The sequence below is a fragment of the Dendrobates tinctorius genome, unplaced genomic scaffold, assembly GCF_039654945.1.
Source record: "Dendrobates tinctorius isolate UK_male_01 unplaced genomic scaffold, ASM3965494v1 ptg000097l, whole genome shotgun sequence".
In the NCBI taxonomy this organism is placed as follows: Eukaryota; Metazoa; Chordata; class Amphibia; order Anura; family Dendrobatidae; genus Dendrobates; species Dendrobates tinctorius.
Genome location: NW_027361765.1, coordinates 16351747 through 16369559, shown reverse-complemented (window position 1 = coordinate 16369559; position 17813 = coordinate 16351747). Strand labels below are relative to the sequence as shown.

At 42.9% G+C, this 17813-nt stretch overlaps 1 protein-coding gene across 11 annotated transcripts in view; it reads left to right on the top strand.

Moving 5' to 3' along the window:
- TJP1 (tight junction protein 1) overlaps window positions 1–17813 on the top strand; it is a 613045-nt gene that overhangs the window by 505027 nt on the left and 90205 nt on the right. The gene's annotated exons all lie outside the window — the stretch shown is intronic.

The window sequence follows — 17813 nt, the reverse complement described above, 5'->3', positions numbered from 1 at the left end:
ATGCACGATCTTGATACTAAAGTAGTTTTATTATTGTGTGTTTTCTTTAATGGGGGGAAAAAGAAGCGTGATTCACACTTTGACCCCCTGGGTGACATGGCAGACCAACAGGGGTTTTTAAGTTAAAGAGCCACCTTCAGCAGCACTTAGGGCCCCGTCACACATAGCGACTCACTAGCGATCCCGACAACCATATGAACTTGTCAAGATCGCTGGTGTCGCTACATGATCGCTGGTGAGCTGCCAAACAGGCAGCTTCACCAGTGATCAGCACCAGCGACACGCGGGTAACAAGCGACGCACGTCGCTTAGTTACCTGGTGTACGTTAAGATACCAGCGCGCTGGTGCAGGGAGCTGGTAACAAAGGTACACATCGGGTTTCTAAGCGCTGCGCGGCGCTTAGAAACCCGATGTTTACCTTGGTTACCAGCTCCAGCTCGCTGATCGCTGGCCTTATCCTGGTTTGTATGCCGGCGACTGCGCTGTGACAAGAGTTCTCGGGCTGTGCGCACTGCCCGAGAACCGACATCAGGCTATTACGCCTGCGTGTTGCCGAGGCCCCAGTTCCCGCCCTGCAGTGTGTTATGATGTATTCACACTGCGGGGCTGGGGCATATGATTGTGCTGACCATGGTACATCATGGCATATGATGGTGATTAATGCGATGGCGGGACTAGTATGTCCGTATCACTAGTCATACAACCATATCTTCTGAGAAAATTGCTCCAATTACGCTAATCAAACTCTAAGAGTGACTATAGCGTGATCCGATATTCTTGTGGGGAGGGGGGGAGATATTTTCTCGATCTTTTCAATTTGTCAGTCCGTGAAAATCAGACCGAATTCTGAGGTCATCTGAAGGTGGTAATTTTTCTCTTCTTTTACACTGACTTATTGACTTGCCAAGTGTGATCTGAAAATCAAATGCACACGTGTTCGTCCCCATAGAATAACCTTGGTCAGTGTCATCAGATGTTTTGCTGGATCGCACTCGTATCAAAAATATGGTCGTCTGCATGAGCCCATTGCCTGATACTGGGGGGGGGGAAAGACTGTTACGGTAAAAACTTTTATGGTGGCACTATAGATCAGAATCCAGGCAAAGTGATGGAGTATTTATCTTCATTATATACACTGGCAAATTTATTATTCTAATCTTTTGGAAAGAAGCAATTTGTAACCATTAACCCACGTAAATTGTTTCTTTGGGATGTATTCAGAATGCCTAATTCTAGCAAGAGCATACAAGGTCCCTGCGGTGATAAGAGCCCATGGTCTCCTTAACATCTGTGCCAGGGCTCTACCTCACTACGTTGCTCGGAGCGTTCCTCTGTTATGACTTTGTGTACCTAGCCGCATCCGTTATCTCCAGTTTCTTCCCTTGTACAGTTTATTTCTAGCACATTGTTTTCTGTAAATTGTAATGTGACCTAGTTCTCATCTGTGGTACGTTTAAAGGAGTTGTGTTTTGAGAACTACACTTTACTAAGGCATAGGGTCTTCACAGAAGGGGTAACTTGGTCTGACAGCCAGCTAAAGTCAGCTATTTGTTAGGGGTTCCTACATCATCGGTCGTTTAGCCAGTAGGAGGCGACATATTGCAATTCCTAAATTTAAAAACTGAAAACATTGGAGGGGGTGGTGTCAGGATTGGTAGTTCGGGCTCTGAGAAGGCTGTCGTGTTGCAAAAATATACGGACGTATTCCAAATTTTACAGCAAAAACTGTTCACACCTGTAGCTGCTTGTTCACATGCTGTTTGCTGGTGCTGCTTTTTCCCTAGGGTACCAGTGAGATTTCTGATATCTCGTGCACATGCTGCTTGTTTCTTCCTTTCAGATTTGAGCCTTTGAACCATCAAAGGGTTTTTGTTTTTTTTTTTTAAATTCTGCTCAAGTCGATTCTTTCAGCGTTCTTACAGTATATTTCACTATTTCACCCATTCAAATGAATGTGGAAAACACTTAAAATTCCATGTTGTGTTGCATTTTTCCTGCAAAATTCTGTGTTTTGCTGCAGAAAAATCTGCTGCAAATACTCAACATGTGCGCGCACAGCCTTACATATGAGTGATTGTGTACTTTATACAAATGTAGCAGCCGCTTCACATTGTGCATGGGTAACCTCTGTGCAGCTATTTGACTGTAGAAATTAATTTTGTGTCGTTCCTAATGCATGAGTCTTGTGCTGGTGAGGCTCTGTAACAAATGATGCGCTGGATGCCCACCATGTTCTTCAGTCCTGAAAAACTGCACTCCACGAGTGTGTGGTGTAGTGCTTCATGACTGACCTGATGTTACTCCTCCATGCTTCTGCTCATCAGAATTTGCACTTGGCCTGGTCATTAAAATATGACCATACTCTGTACACAGCATAAGGGGATTATAGTGTAAGCGGTCCACATCCTTCTTTACCTTGAGAGCCACGTTCAGCTCTGATAGTTGATCATGACCCACATCCAAAGCCCTCCACTCTTCCCCACATAATGACTGTAGACTTTCGTGGAAAACCTGGACAACCCCTTTTAATTTCTCACCAACCCCAAGGCCAATATATGAGTATCCAGAACTGCCTGTGTGAGGGCTACCCGCTCAAGTCACCATTTGAAGACCTGCTCTTCATAGTTGTTTGCCACATTAGTGCATTAGCACTAGGTCTAGCAGACAGCCATGAGAGCCACACATCATGGGTCCACGAGCAACAGGTTGGGGGTTACCTGGTAAAAGCAATAGATGATAAACAATTTTGTATTCTTTTTAGATCTAGCAGAGATTTTTGCACTACTTCTGTAGGTGTAAATTTCTCATAAACATCTTACTGATGTGATTTCCAGAAGGCAGATTTTAATGGCCTCAGAAACAGGGTAGGAAAGGTCCAGTGGCTGGATGTTGTAAAGGACAGAAATATCCAAGAAAGATGGGAGGTGTTGCTAAATGAAATTCTCCCTGCACAATGGGTAACAATCCTAGAAAGAGAGATATTGAGGGAATAATTGGCTAATTTAAATTAATTAAAACTCCTGGTCCAGATGAACTACATCCTAGTGTACTTAGAGTTAGCAGAGGAAATTCCTGAACCACTAGCAAGAATCTTTGAAAAATCCTGGAGAACAGAAATCCCACAAGATTAGAGCAGGGAAAATGTTGTCCCTATCATCATAAAAGGAAAGAAGATGGAGTCAGGAAATTACAGGCCAGTGAGCCTTACTACTATACCAGGAAAGATCGTTGAACAAATTATTAAACAACATGTATGTAAGTATTTGGGTAAGAAAGTAATTAACCAGAGCCAGCATGGGTTTGTAGCAAACAAGTCATGCCAACCTAAACTAATTTCCTTCTATGATGGAATCACTGACTGGGTGGATTAGAGAAATGCGGTAGATATAGTATATCAAATGCTTTGCTGAAGTCGAGCTAAAGTATGTTATACTATCCTTATTGAAATAATGAACAAGTATGGGATTGACAAGTTTACGGTTAGGTGGATTCATAACTGGCTTAATGATTACACTTGACGTGGTAAAAAAATGGTTGCACATCCAATTGGAAAAGAGTTTCAAGTGGGGGTACTACAAGGATCTGTCCTGGCGCCAGTGGTGTTCAACATTTTTATAAATGATCTAGATAAGCTTGAGCAATGGGCAGTGACTAAAGCAATGAGATTTAACAGGGAGAAATGCAAGATTCTACATATGGGCAAGAAAAATGAAAATTTCATCTGCAGAATGGGAGCAATATAACTAAGCAACAGCATGTGTGAAAAAGACTTGGGTATACTAATAGATCAGACTGTTTGAGTCAACAGTGTGACGCAGCAGCAAAAAATGCAAACACAGTACTTGGATGTATTAAGAGAAGCATAGAGTCTAGATCACATGAAGTAATTTTTCCCCTGTACTCCTCCTTGGTCAGGCCTCATTTGGAATACTGTGTCCAGTTCTGGGCACCACATTTCAAAAAAAGACATTATCAAACTGGAGCAAGCTCAGAGAAGAGCACGCTGGTATCCAGGGTACACAGCGGGTAACTATGCGAAGCGCGCTTAGTTACCCGTGTCCTCGCTGGTCCTGATCTCTTGTGAGTCTGCCTGTTTGACAGCTCACCAGCGATCCTGACCAGGTCATATCGTTGTCAGGATCTCTGGTGCATCGCAATGTGTAACGGGACCCTTAGCTGTCTATGATTCTGTGAAAACTGGCTTGATTTGTCTGACTAGTCGGCCACGTGTAGATGATCTAGTATGAATAAATGGCAGCTTGTCGTATGCAGGGTGCCACTGTGTGGTCACTGCCCCTATAAAGCACACAGGGGATCATGGAGATAACCCTTACTCTAATGCAGTGTTCCCCAACTCCAGTCCTCAAGAGCCACCAACAGGTCATGTTTTCAGGATTTCTCTTAAAATTGCACAGGTGAGCTCTGCTCACCTGCACAGGCAGTAATTCCGCCACTTGGACGATATTAAGGAAATCCTTAAAACCTGACCTGTTGGTGGCTCTTGACGACTGGAGTTGGGGAGCACTGCTCTAAGGCTATGTGCCCAAGTTGTGTTTTTTATTCGTTTTCGTTTTTTGCCGCAGCGGAAACGCTTAAACGCTAATAAAACGCATCCCCAAGCAATCCTATGGGATTCCACAGTTGCTGTGCCAATGCTGCAGATTTTACCGCCGCAGAATTGCATAGCGGTAAAATCCGCAGCATGTTCATCTTTTCTGTGGAATTGCGGCGATTCTGCCGCCATAGGATTGCATTGAAGCGCTCACTTTACGCATGTGGCTATGCCCACTATGCGTGAAGTGAGCGCGTCATGTGCGGATGGTACCCAGGGTGTGGAGGAGACTCTTCTCCAGACCCTGGGCACCATATTCCTGTAAAAAATAGAATTAAAATAAAAAATCGGGATATACTTACCCTCTGTCGTCCCCCGATGTCGTTCCGCGTCTCAGCCACGCTGCCGGCATGTTCCGTTCCCAGGGATGCATTGCGCGAATGACCTCTGATGATGTAGCGGTCTCGCGTGATGCTAGTCATCAGAGGTCATTGTCGCAAGGCATCCCTGGGAATAGAAGGGTGGGACGACTCCGGGGGCCGACAGAGGGTAAGTATATATCTATTTTATTTTTTATTTATAACATTCTATCTTTTACTATTGGTGCAGCATCAATGGTAAAAAGTTGGTCACACTTGTCAAGCGTTGTGCTTGACAAGTGTGACCAACCTGTCAATCACGTTTCCAAGTGACGCTTCAAATCACTTGGAAAAGCGCAAGCATTCTGCAATCTAAAAACGCTTGTGTTTTGTGGGAAAACGCATATGAATTCCGCATGCGTTTTACCCACAGCGGGGAGTTGCAGGAATGCTGGCAGCGTCGGACTGGCCCACCGGGGAACCGGTGAATTCTCCGGTGGGCCCTGGCACCTGCTGGCATACAGGGCCAGCAGTTGCCTAGGGCCCCCGCTGCTCCAGGGGCCCCCAGCCAGTGGTGTGTCGCACACCATGCAGCTGCTATGGGGGCCCCTGCCAGCGGAGCAGCAGCGGGTGTCAGGAGGCAGGAGCCCCTGTCCCCGCTGCTAAAGAGAAATGAATATTCACTGCGAAGCAGTGAATCTCATTTCAGGTCTCCACCCCCAGAGGCCCCGCCCCCAGCCCAGTAAGCTGCTCTGCAGACTACAGCTGTAAATCAGGGCCGGCGGCGCCCTCAGTCCTCTCTGCTCCTGGCTCACAGCCAGTGCGCGACGGCGTCACTACATCGCGCACCCGCTGTGTGTCTGGCAGAGGGGGCAGCTCCTGACACTGAAGCCGGCTGCCGGAATCAGCGTGGGAGCGAGGAGGAGAGGTGAGTATTGTGTTTGTTTGTGTTTTTTTTATATCTCTCTCGCTCTCTCTATCTGTCTCTATCTATCTCTATATATCTCTCTCTCTATCTCTCTTATATCTATCTATCTTTCTATCTCTATCTATTATCTATATCTATCTATCTCTATCTATCTATTATCTATATCTATCTATTTCTATATCTATCTCTATCTATCGCTCTATCTTTCTATCTATCTTTCTATCTCTACATCTATATCTATCTATCTCTATATCTTTCTATATATATCTCTATATCTATCTATCTATTATGTCTATCTATCTATCTCTATATCTATCTATCTTACTCTATCTATCTCTATATCTATTATCTCTATTTATTATCTATCTAGCTACCATCTATATCTATCTATCTTTATCTATATATATATATATCTCTATCTAATATCTATATCTATCTATCTCTATACCTATCTATCTATTTATCCGTTATCTATCTCTATATCTTTTCTCTGTATCTATCTATCTCTATATCTCTCGCTATCTATCGCTCTATCTCTATATCTATCTCTATATCTATCTTTATATCTATATCTCTATATCTATCTCTATTTCTCTCTATCTCTATAGTTATCTATCTATATATCTCTATCTCTATATCTATCTCTCTGTATATCTATCTATCGCTCTATCTCTATATCTATCTTTCTATCTCTATATCTATATATCTATCTATCTTTATCTATTTATCTCTATATCTTTTCTCTGTATCTATCTCTCTATATCTATCTCTCTCTCTATATATATATATATATATATATCTATTATCTCTATCTATATCTATTTCTCTCTATATCTATCTCTCTGTATATCTATCTATCTATCTCTATATCTATCTCTATATCTATCTATCTTTCTCTATCTATCTATCTATTTATCTCTATCTATTATCTCTATCTATCTCTATCTATCGCTCTATCTCTATATCTATCTTTCTATCTCTACATCTATCTCTATATCTATCTATATCTATCTATTATGTCTATCTATCTAGCTATCTCTATTATCTATATCTACCTATCTCTATATCTTTCTATCTTACTCTATCTCTATATCTGTTATCTCTATATTTATTATCTATCTTTATCTATCTATCTCTATCTATTATCTATATCTATATCTATCTCTCTATCTATTTATCGATCTCTGTATCTATCTCTCTCTATATCTATCTCTCTATCTACCGCTCTCTCTATCTCTATCTATCTTTATATCTATATCTATCTATCTCTATATCTATTATCTCTATATCTATCTACCTATCTATCTCTATATCTATCTCTATATATATATATATCTGTTTCTCTCTATATCTATCTCTATATCTCTCTCTCTATAGCTATCTATATATTATCTCTATATCTATCTATATATTATCTCTATATCTATCTATCTCTATATCTATCTATCTCTATATCTATCTATCTATCTATCTCTATATCTGTTATCTCTATATCCATATCTATCTCTATATCTATCTATCTCTATATCTATCTTTCTATCTAACACTATATCTCTATATCTATCTCTATATCTCATTATCTATCAATCTCTATCTCTATCTCTCTCTCTTTATCTATCTATTGATCTATCCATCTATCTCTATATCTATCTCTATATCTATCTATTATATCTATCTATTATCTCTATTATCTATATCTATCTATCCATCTATCTAGCTATCTCTATCTATCTCTATATCTGTCTATATTTATCTTTCTAACTCTATATCTATCTATCTCTATACATATCTCTATATCTAGCTATTATCTCTATATCTATCTCTATATCTATCTCTATATCTATCTTTCTATATCTATCTGTCTCTATATCTATCTCTATCTATCTCTATATCTATTATCTCTATATCTATCTATCTCTATATATCTCTATATCTATTTTTATTTATAGCCATCTATCTATATATATTTATCTCTATATCTATCTATATATGTCTATATTATTATTATTATTATTATTATTATTATTATTATTATAATAATAATAATAATAATAATATCTGTATATCTCTCTATTATCTATCTCTATCTATTATCTATCTCTATATATCTATCTCTATATCTTTCTATCTATAGCTATCTATCTCTCTATCTATCTATCTATCCATTATCTATTTTCTATCTATCTCTATATCTATCTACCTATCGATCTATCTATATTTCTTTCTATATCTATCTTTATATCTATCTCTATCTATCTCTATCTCTATGAATCTTTCTATCTATATCTATCCATTATCTACTTTCTATCCATTATCTACTATCTATCTCTATCTATCTATTTCTACATCTATCTTTCTATCTATATCTATCTAACTCTATATCTATATAGCATTATACCCTATGAGGGGGTGCATTATTCCCTATGAGGGGGGCAGTATTATACCCTATGAGGGGGTGCATTATACCCTATGAGGGGGGCAGTATTATACCCTATGAGGGGGGCAGTATTATACCCTATGAGGGGGGCAGTATTATACCCTATGAGGGGGGCAGTATTATACCCTATGAGGGGGCAGCATTATACCCTATGAGGAGGCAGCATTATACCCTATGAGGTGGCAGTATTATACCCTATGAGGGGGTGCATTATACCCTATGAGGGGGTGCATTATTCCCTATGAGGGGGGCAGTATTATACCCTATGAGGAGGCAGCATTATACCCTATGAGGAGGCAGCATTATTCCCTATGAGGGGGTGCATTATACCCTATGAGAGGGGGTGCATTATTCCCTATGAGGGGGGCAGTATTATACCCTATGAGGGGGGCAGTATTATACCCTATGAGGGGGCAGTATTATACCCTATGAGGGGGCAGCATTATTCCCTATGAGGGGGGCAGTATTATACCCTATGAGAAGGCAGCATTATACCCTATGAGGGGGTGCATTATTCCCTATGAGGGGGGCAGTATTATACCCTATGAGGGGGGCAGTATTATACCCTATGAGGGGGGCAGTATTATACCCTATGAGGGGGGCAGTATTATACCCTATGAGGGGGGCAGTATTATACCCTATGAGGGGGGCAGTATTATACCCTATGAGGGGGGCAGTATTATACCCTATGAGGGGGGCAGTATTATACCCTATGAGGGGGTGCATTATTCCCTATGAGGGGGTGCATTATTCCCTATGAGGGGGTGCATTATTCCCTATGAGGGGGTGCATTATTCCCTATGAGGGGGTGCATTATTCCCTATGAGGGGGGCAGCATTATACCCTATGAGGGGGTGCATTATACCCTATGAGGGGGTGCATTATTCCCTATGAGGGGGTGCATTATTCCCTATGAGGGGGGCAGTATTATACCCTATGAGGGGGGCAGTATTATATTCTATGAGATGGCTGCATTATATTCTATGAGATGGCTGCATTATACTATGTGAGGGGGCTGCTTTATATTCTATGAGGCGGCTACCCCAACTCCTGCTACATAATTAAGACATGTACAACCTTATATTATACCCGGATATTAGCGTGTTTTACCGCATAATTGGTGGTCTGGTATTTAACTCTATGCAGCTACATAGTGGGCCCCAAGAATGATTTTCTCTGGTGGGCCCAAGGTGTTCCAGTCCGACGCTGAATGCTGGGGACATTTCTGCAACGTGGGCACTTGGCCTAAAGGCCCTTTTACATTTAGCGATGCACCAGCGATCCGACCAGCGATCCCACCCGGTCAGGATCGCTGGTGCATCGCTAAATGATCGCTAGTGAGCTTTCATACAGAAAGATCTCACAGCGATGCAGCAGCGACGCAGCGCACGATACTTACCATTCACACACAGCGATCCTGGCGTCCGCCCGCCCGCGTCCAGCGTCGCTCGTCGTCACAGCAGGAAGTCTCAGCAGGAAGCGCCCGACGAGAAATGGAGCCGGACATTCTCGCGCGATCAGCGATGGACAGCGGGGGAGCCGGTCGCTGGTAAGTATCACATAGCGATATCGCTAGCAATATCGCTATAACGTCACAAAACCAGTGACGTTTTAGCGATATTGCTAGCGATATCGCTAAGTGTAAAACCCCCTTAAGCCTTATGCAGCTAAAATGTTAAAGCAGGGTTCCCTTTGTGGTGGAAAGTAAAAAGTTGGAAACCTGTAAGAAAAAGCTCAGAAGGAAAGGTGTTGTGTAATTCATGCATATTTGCTTCACACCTTGTTTTATTTTAACTGCATTAACACAAGTAGCTGAAATGTATGAACTGTGCATTAACACCTCTGAGGCACAATAGACTTGTAATGCAGAACCTGCTGTAGTCTTCAATTCTGTCTTTCTCCACATGTATCCCTGAGTGATAAACTGAGCCCTATTCTTTCAGATCTGTGGATTTAAGCTTTATATGGTTATGTGCTTTTCTGCTTAATTTTATATACCCAATACTTTGGCTCCAAACAAACTGCAGCCCAGAATTGTTTGCTCTTTCACATCTTACTGGCACCCATCTTCTCCATTTAATATCTAAAAGAGATGGACATTCACTGGTGCATTTATGGTCACCAGAGTCACTAAACCAGACTAGATGTTAGATATAGATCCTTTTAAAGATATTATGGCAGCATAAAATAAATGACTGTTCAAACCAAGCACATCACCTTATAAAAATTGTACCTTTTTTGTTCAAATCCATTTCTGATGTTGCTATTGCTCCTTATTCATATATGCTAGTGAGGTGCTGGGTGCACCCTGGGCGTAGCCACACTTTCATCTTTACCAGCCTACAAGATACATGACCAAAATTATTTTAAATATTACGGATTGAGATTACAAAAAAAAAATAAATATATACACACTTAAGTGCATCCGATGGTGATGTACAGATGTCTGTAAGTACGGTAGGTACAATATCATGCATATACACATTTCGTTATGAACACAAAAAGAATCAACAAGGAGTGTGTATATACAGTACAGACCAAAAGTTTGAACACACCTCATTCAAAGAGTTTTCTTTATTTTCATGACTATGAAAACTGTGATTCACTCTGAAGGCAACAAAACTATGAATTAACACATGTGGATTTATATAATTAACAAAAAATTGTGAAACAACTGAAAATGTTTTATTCTAGGTAGTTAAAAGCAGCCACCTTTTGCTTTGATTACGGCTTTGCACACTCTTGGCATTCTCTTGATGAGCTTCAAAAGGTAGTCACCGGAAATGGTTTTCCAACAGTCTTGAAGGAGTCCCCAGAGATGCTTAGCACTTGTTGGTCCTTTTGCCTTCACTCTGCGGTCCAGCTCACCCCAAACCATCTCGATTGGGTTCAGGTCTGGTGACTGTGGAGGCCAGGTCGTCTGGCGTAGCACCCAATCACTCTCCTTCATGGTCGAATATCACTTACACAGCCTGGAGGTGTGTTTGGGGTCATTGTCCTGTTGAAAAATAAATGATTGTCCAACTAAATGCAAACCGGATGGAATAGCATGCCGCTGAAAGATGCTGTGGTAGCCGTGCTGGTTCAGTATGTGTTCAATTTTGAATAAATCCCCAACAGTGTCACCAGCAAAGCACCCCCACACCATCATACCACCTCCTCCATGCTTCACGATGGGAACCAGGCATGTAGAGTCCATCCGTTCACCTTTTCTGCATCGCACAAAGACATGGTGGTTGGAACCAAAGATCTCAAATTTGGACTCATCAGACCAAAGCACAGATTTCCACTGGTCTAATGTCCATTCCTTGTGTTCTTTATCCCAAACAGTATCTTCTGCTTGTTGCCTGTCCTTAGCAGTGGTTTCCTAGCAGCTATTTTACCATGAAGGCCTGCTGCACAAAGTCTCCTCTTAACAGATGTTGTAGAGATGTGTCTGGTGCTAGAACTTTGTGTGGCGTTAACCCGGGATTTCTGAGGCTGGTTACTCGGATGAACTTATCCTCCGCAGCAGAGGTGACTCTTGGTCTTCCTTTCCTGGGGCGGTCCTCATGTGAGCCAGTTTCTTTGTAGTGCTTGATGGTTTTTGCCACTACACTTGGGGACACTTTCAAAGTTTTCCCAATTTTTCGGACTGACTGACCTTCATTTCTTAAAGTAATGATGGCCACTCGTTTTTCTTTACGTAGCTGCTTTTTTCTTGCCATAATACAAATTCTAACAGTCTAATCAGTAGGACTATTGGCTGTGTATCCAGCAGACTTCTGCGCAACACAACTGATGGTCCCAACCACATTTATAAGGCATGAAATCCCACTTATTAAACCTGACAGGGCACACCTGTGATGTGAAAACCATTTCCGGTGACTACCTCTTGAAGCTCATCAAGAGAATGCCAAGAGTGTGCAAAGCAGTAATCAAAGCAAAAAGGTGGTTACTTTGAAGAACCTAGAATAATCATAATCATTTAAAAACTACAATACTAATGTTTTAACTCAGGAAGAGTTCTGAAAACAATATTTTGTGGAAAAACCATGATTTTTATTAACAGTTTTCATGCGTCTTAGCATGCTTTCCACCAGTCTTTCACACTGCTTCTGGCTCAAAAATTTAAGCAGTTCTTCGTTTGATGGCTTGTGACTATCCATCACCCTCTTGATTACATTCCAGAGGTTTTCAATGGAGTTCAGGTCTGGAGAATGGGCTGCCCATGACAGGGTTTTGATGTGGTGTTCTTAATTTTTTCCAGAGCTGTATATAATAATGATATATGACTGGTATAATGTTATAGTTAAGTGCATGGGACATGGGAGACTGGGGTTCAAATCCTGTCTGTGTAAAATAAATAAATTACGGTATATACCAAGGCTGGACAGACATCTGACTGGGATGATTTAGCGAATCCTGCTTTGAGCAGGGGGTTGGACCAGATGGCCCAGGAGGTCCCTTCCAACTCTACGATTCTATGATTCTATGACTACAATACCAGGGTGGCTTTTAAAAAGTGCACAACCACCAACATGGGAGACTGGGTTTCCTGTTGGAAATATACCAGTAGTGGTCCTTGGGTAATACTACAAACACTATAGAACTATCTCCATAAACATGAGTGTCATGAACAAAGAGTCATGCCGGCTCGGATGTTGCCCGGATTAACACGGTCCGCACCAGATGTCGAGGAACCTGGACAATCTGATGATAAATGGGCTACTGGAACAAATCATTCATGGATGAGACAAGAGAACCTGGATCTGATGAAATGCTACTCTAACAGCAGACCAAATGAGAGAGGATATATGAAGTGTATGATGAAACTCCGGATACAAGACCTGCATTTTATCCAGCTATTACCACAACTTGAGATGGATCAACTACACTGAAAATCCACCCACATGAAGACCTGGAAGAACATGTGCAAACCCCTGAAAATCCAGATTCAATCCTGCAACTAGAGAGCACTGATCTGAAACAGAAGATCTTGGATAAACTAAATGCCAGCGTTCGACTGCCAAGGCTCAACAGAGAAACACCACCAGACAGTACGCTAGTAGTTGCCAATATAGCACTTGCATCAATACCTACCAAACTAATAAACTCCCCTATTCTATTCTATTCTGCCTCAACAATCATGGAAATGCATGGCTATACTAACAGCACCTGGCCCAGACATGATCCACACCTAATGGCTAAAGAAATTAACAGCAGCACGTGAACGCATGGCAAAGCAGATGAACCAACTGCTAAAAGCAAGCCACCAACCACCTTGGCTAACACAAGGAAGAACAGTGCTGATCATGAAGGATCCTCACAAGGGAACATTTCCATCCAACTACCACCCAATAACCTGCCTTACAACAACATGGAAACTTCTGTCAGGCATCATAGCCACCAAGCTACAGAACCATATAAACCAGTGCATCAATCCAGCTCAGGAAGACATTGGGACCAACACCAGAGGCTCTAAGCACCAGCTCCTAGTAGATTGCTTAAGGGGAACCTGTCACCCCCCCAGGGCGTTTTTTAGTAAAAGAGCCACCTTTAACAGCACTAAGGCTGCGCTCTGTGAAGGTGGCTCTTCCGTTCTGACCCCCAGTAGCGCTAAAATATTAACTTTTATAAATAGCTCCTCATACCTGTAATGCGTCCCATAGGTATGGTGTGTCCCCCTGTATCAGCCGCCTCCCATCCGTTCATCATGCCTTTGTCTTGTGCCTGGGCACCGCCTCCCATCCGTTCATCATGCCTTTGTCTTGTGCCTGGGCGCCGCCCACCATGCCCCTGTGCGCTGCCACCTTCTGTTTTGAATGCCGGCGCCTGCGCTGTGACGAGTTCTCGGGCATGCGCAGTGTGCGCTGCCCGAGAACCGACATCACTCTATCGCGCCTGCATGTTGCTGAGGCCCCAGCCCCGCAGTGTGAATACATCATAATACACTGCGGGGCGGTATCTGGGGCCTCAGCAACAAGCAGGCGCAATAGCCTGATGTCGGTTCTCGGGCAGCGCGCACTGCGCATGCCCAACAACTCTTATCAAAGCGCAGGCGCCGGCATTCAAAACAGGAGGAGGTGGCAGCGCACAGGGGCATGGTGAACGGCGCCCAGGCACAAGACACAGGCATGATGGACGGATGGGAGGCGGCTGATACAGGGGGACACACGATACCTATGGGACACATTACAGGTATGAGGAACTATTTATAAAAGTCGATATTTCAGCGTTACTAGGGGTCAGAAACAGAAGAGCCACCTTCACAGAGTGCAGCTTTGGTGCTGCTGAAGGTGGCTCTTTAACTTAAAAACGCCTGGGGGGGATGACAGATTCCCTTTAAGCCTCAAGATCCAGAAATTAAGAACCTTCCTCAGAAACTCAATGGGGCTATGGAGAACAACATTGGAAGTCAACTCAAGAGAACTAGCACAAGTGACCATTAAATGAGGCATATACAAAGGTGATGCACTGTCCCCATTGCTGTTCTGCATAGGCTCAGTCAGATAATTACAGAGTTTGGCTATGGATACAGGTTTGAGTGCAAGCACCATCAGCCACCACCTCCTACATGGATGACATCAAGCTGTATGCGAAAAACGAACGAGACATCGATTCACTGATCCACCTGACAAGGATCTACAGTGAAGACATCGGGATGTCCTTCGGACTGGAGAAGTGTGGCCGGTTGGTAATAAAGAGAGGCAAGGTAGTAAAGACTGATGGAGTGGAATTACTATCAGGGCATATAGCATATGTAGATACATGCTACAAGTACCTCAGCATCCCACAGGGATATGGTAACCATGATGAGGAGGAAAGGAAAGCGGCAACATCCAAATACTATCAAAGGGTAACCTAGCTCAAGGGGAAGAATAAAATCTGCACCATCAATACATATGCCATGCCAGTTATCAGATACCCTGCTGGCATAGTGTGCTGGCCAAAAGAAGAGATGGAAGCTGCAGATGTGAAGTCCCTAAAGCTCCTCATAATGCATGGAGATCTCCACCCTAAGTCTAGCACCCAAAGATTGTATACCAACAGAAAGGAGGGTGGTCAAGGCTTGATAAGCATCCAAGTCACCATCATGGATGAAACAAGGAGTATCCAGGAATACATCAGAAAAATGGCACCAAAAGATGAGATGCTGAGGGAAAGCCTAAGGCAGCAACAACAACAGATCTGGAAGGAAGTACAGGAACATGAAGCACCATGGCAAGCTTAGCCGCTGCATGGGATGTACCATCAACAGATAATGGAGGTGGTTGACATGGAGAAATCAGCACAGAGGCACCTATCATAGCGGCACAAGAGCAAGCACTAAGTACCAGATCCATAGAAGTAGGAATTTGCCACACAAGACAAGACCCACAGTGCAGACTATGCAAAGAATCCCCAAAAACTGTCCAACACATAGTGGCAGGATGCAAAATGCAAGCAGAAACAGCGTGTACCAAACGCCACATCCTAGTAGCAGGAATTGTATACAGGAACATCTGCACAGCGTATGGGCTAAGTCCAGGTGGGGAGACCCCAGAGAAAGTGGTGGAGAATGAAAAGACTAAAATCCTGTGGGACTTCAAGATCCTGACGGATAAGCAGGTGTTGGCTAACCAACCAGACATTGTGATCGTAGACAAGGATCAGAAGACAGCAATGATAATAGATGTGGCAGTGCCAAATGACAGCAACATCAGAAAGAAGGAATATGAGAAGCTGGAGAAGTACTAGGGCCTCAAAGGAGAACTGGAGAAGATGTGGAATGTGAATGCAACAGTGATTTCAGTGGTGATGGGAGCAATTGGAGCAGTGACCCCCAAGTTGGGAACATGACTACAACAGATACCAGGAGCAACATCTGAGTTCTCTGTCCAGAAAAGCGCAATGCTGGGAACAACTAAGATTCTGCGCAAAACCCACTAACTCCCAGGCCTCTGGTAGAAGACAAAAGCATGAGGGGCGTTCCAGCTGATAAAATTTCTTGCTTTAATGAAAAAATTAAAATAGTACAGCAGCTTACTCCTCAAGAATGAGTGGATGTGCTATGAGGCACTGGAATAACAGCTACTCGTTTCAACCCTACATGGGTCTTTATCACAGCTGTGATTAAGACCCATGTAGGGTCGAAACGCGTAGCTGTTATTCCAGTGCCTCATAGCACATCCACTCATTCTTGAGGAGTAAGCTGCTGTACTATTTTAATTTTTTCATTAAAGCAAGAAATTTTATCAGCTGGAACGCCCCTCATGTTTCTGTCTACTATCAACTATCGTTTGGTCCAGACGAGGTTCCGTGCTGTGGTGTTAGTGAGCTGGCTAGGGCTTTTTTTAGCCCATTTTTTTTCTATTTGTTCTCTGGTAGAAGACCCGAGAATGAGAAAGGACAACATATGGTCATTAGTGATGAGCGAGTATAATCGTTGCTCGGGTGGTCTCCGAGTACTTTGGCGTGCTCGGAGTTTTTCGTAGTCTCAAATGCATGATTTACAGCTGCTAAATACATGTGGGAATTTCCTAACAAACAGGCATTCCACACATGTATTCAGCCTGTCAAACAGTCGCAAATCATGCAGCTGAGAGGACGAAAACTAAATCTTCGAGCACACCAAAATACTTGGGGGACACCCGAGCATGCTCGGGAAAATCCGAGCAACAATGCTATTTGCTCATCACTAATGGTCATGTATCTTCTCTTAGACTGTTATGTGATTTTGGTACATCACTGTACAGTATTCATGATGTAATATTTTGTGCTAATTTCACGCTGTCCCCTTCCCAAATATTTGTTTCCCTTCTGTCTTGTTTTTTTTTTTTTTTTCTTGTTCTTTTTTTTTTTTTCATCCTCCCACTTAGAATTTGAAACAGACTTTCTAATTTTCGCTTATGGGATGGTGTGGACAGCTCACAACTTTGTGATTCCTAGGTCTATCACTATGGGACCTGTAGCTACTAGAGCTGCTGGATGCAAACAGCTGGGCTGGTTTACGAAGCTAAAAGCTGCAAGATTCTGACTTGCCGTATATACTTGTGTATAAGCCGACTTTTTCAGCATATTTTTTGTGCTGAAAATGCTCCCCTCGGCTTATACACAAGTCAGTAGTCCCAGAAAGACTGCGGGGGAGGGGGAACGGCAGAGCAGCAGGTCACAGAGGCAGGAGCCGGCGGCTGTGGCTAAAACCTGTGCCGCTGCTAAAGAGAAATGAATATTCATTTCTCTGTAATATCGCACAGTGGCAGCTGCCGACTTTCAGCACACATCCTACTTGCCTGCCTGCGCGCCCTCGCTGCATCTCATTTGTTACGGCGCCAGCAGCTCTTCCTGCCAAGCGATCACGTGTCCCCACTCATTTAATGAGTTGGGCCACGTGATCACTTGGGGCAGAAGAGCTGCTGGCGCTGGATCGAGATGCAGCAAATGTGCACAGGCAAGGTAAGTAGGATGTGTGTGGTTGTTTTTTTTTTTTTTTTTTTTTCAATTTTTTTTTTTTATAGGACCCATGTATGCCAGGGTGGGGGATAAGGAGCCACGTATACAAGGATGGGGGATAA